This window comes from Bison bison, unplaced genomic scaffold (genome assembly GCF_000754665.1).
Source record: "Bison bison bison isolate TAMUID 2011002044 unplaced genomic scaffold, Bison_UMD1.0 scf7180017864173, whole genome shotgun sequence".
NCBI lineage: Eukaryota > Metazoa > Chordata > Mammalia > Artiodactyla > Bovidae > Bison > Bison bison.
Window position 1 is genome coordinate 345,914 of NW_011494745.1, and position 1,834 is coordinate 347,747.

General features: G+C 58.3%; 1 protein-coding gene across 1 annotated transcript in view; it reads right to left on the reverse strand.

The window, feature by feature from the left end:
* TNKS1BP1 (tankyrase 1 binding protein 1, 182kDa) overlaps positions 1–1,722 on the reverse strand; it is a 23,912-nt gene extending 22,190 nt beyond the window's left edge. The window contains exon 1 of the mRNA XM_010842228.1: positions 407–1,722. The gene's annotated coding sequence lies outside the window, so the exon portion shown is untranslated. The remainder of the gene's footprint in view (positions 1–406) is intronic.
* Between the last annotated feature and the right edge of the window lie 112 nt (positions 1,723–1,834).

Sequence of the window (1,834 nt, forward strand, 5' to 3'; positions counted from 1 at the left end):
CACCACCCAGTCCTCCTCCTCCCTGCACGTCCCTGCCCCGACTCCCGCCTCCTCCAGAGCCGTCTCATCCAAACACGGAAAAATAAGGAATAAAAAGTAAACATCTGGAATACATTTTTTTTTCCTTTAATTTCTCAATCGCTTTGGCTTCGGCTCGGAATTTGATGAGGTAAAGTCAGGGCCTAGTCCTGTTGCCATAGCAATGGCCTCCCACTGGATTTCCAGAGCCTCGCCAAGAGGAAGGAGGAGCCGGCCCAGGCCCGGGGCTGGGAGAATGAGACCAGGCTAGAGAACATCCGGGGGGCGGGGTGGCTTGGGGGGAAAACTCCCTAGGGCTCCCCTCCTGGGCCCATCACCATGGGAGGGTCCACAGCCCACCAGAAGCAGCTACCTGGGCATCACTCACCAGCCTGGGCCTGACCCGAGGGCTTTCGAGGGAGGCTGCGGAAGAGATTTTAACCCAGGTGACAGAAGCCTATGGCCGAGAGCAAACGGGTGCCCCTCCTCTCGGCCTGTAACTGGAGCTCCGGGTCTGCTCCACCAGGATTCAAATGCTGGGTGGATCTCCTGCCTTCCAGCTCTGTGACCTTAGGCACTTTCCTCACTGGTCTAAACCTGTTTCCCTGTAGGAAGAACACAATGAGACTCAACACAGCGGTTAAGGCTCCTCGCTTCCACCGCACACTGCAGGCGGCACCCGTTCAATCCCTGGTCTGGGAACTGAGGTCCCACACGCTGGGAGGTGTGGCCAAAACTGAAAAAAAAAAGAGGCTCACATGAGATGATCCATGCAGCTGCTGACCTCAGTGCCCAGCACCCAGTAAGTGGCCATTAAAAGATAGCTCCTATTAGGAGGCTTCCCTTGGAAACCATCTCGTCCTCTCCCCCAACCACAGGCTACCGCAGACCATGCCTTGTCTCCGGAAGAACCCAGTCTTGTCACCTGTTCTTCAGACACTTCACCACCTCCTCAGGTCCTATCCTGGATCCTGAAGCGCCATCCCACCCTCAAGAGCCCCCCGGAATGACCACTGCCCTGCCTCCTTGATAGACCCCGCGGCCCTCTGTTCCAAAGGAAAAGCGATGTTTCCTATCACCTGGCATGCATGGGGTCCCTGAGGACAACCCAACCCTCTCCAACCTGCAAGGAGCCCTGCCTTGCCCAGAGTCACCTACTCCAGCTGGTCTGGCAAGACAGCACCAGATCCAAAGAAGGGACCTCAGGTGCCCAACTTCCGGGAAAACCTCTCACTTCTGACCCTGCCCCAGCTTGTTCCCAGGATAGGAGGGACTAGGCAGGAGGGAAAGAGACATCCAGGCCCGTGCAAGTCCGGTCAGCCAAGTCCGGTGCAGCAGGCGCACTGTGGGTGGGTGAGTAACATTCACAGCCGGCCCGAGTGTGCGTGGAGGAGGGGCACGCGGCAGAAAACATAAAATTTAAAAAAAAACGCAAGACTGTTTCCTTGTCCTTGAACGTTATTACCAGGGATACGTGGTGTGGGTGGTTAGAAATGGAGACCAGCTGGTCCAGAACCGAAAAACCCTTTCACCTGGAGGCTCAGCCGGGCGGGGAGCTGTAGCACACAAGAGGGAGAGCTCGCCCTCCCCCGCCAACTGAGGACGGGGTCTCAGCAGCTCAGACGCCCAGCGGGAAACCCGGGTGACCAGGGCCGGAGAGCAGAGCTGTGAAAATCTCAGCGGCTCCGAGCATCCCCCATGCGTTAAGAGTCCAGAGACCGGCTGGACCCTGAGGGCACAGGGGAGACACCAGGCGGCTCCTGCCCCGGGGCGGAGGCCCAAAGAAGCCTCGCCGCAGGCAGGAGCCGCCTGGTGT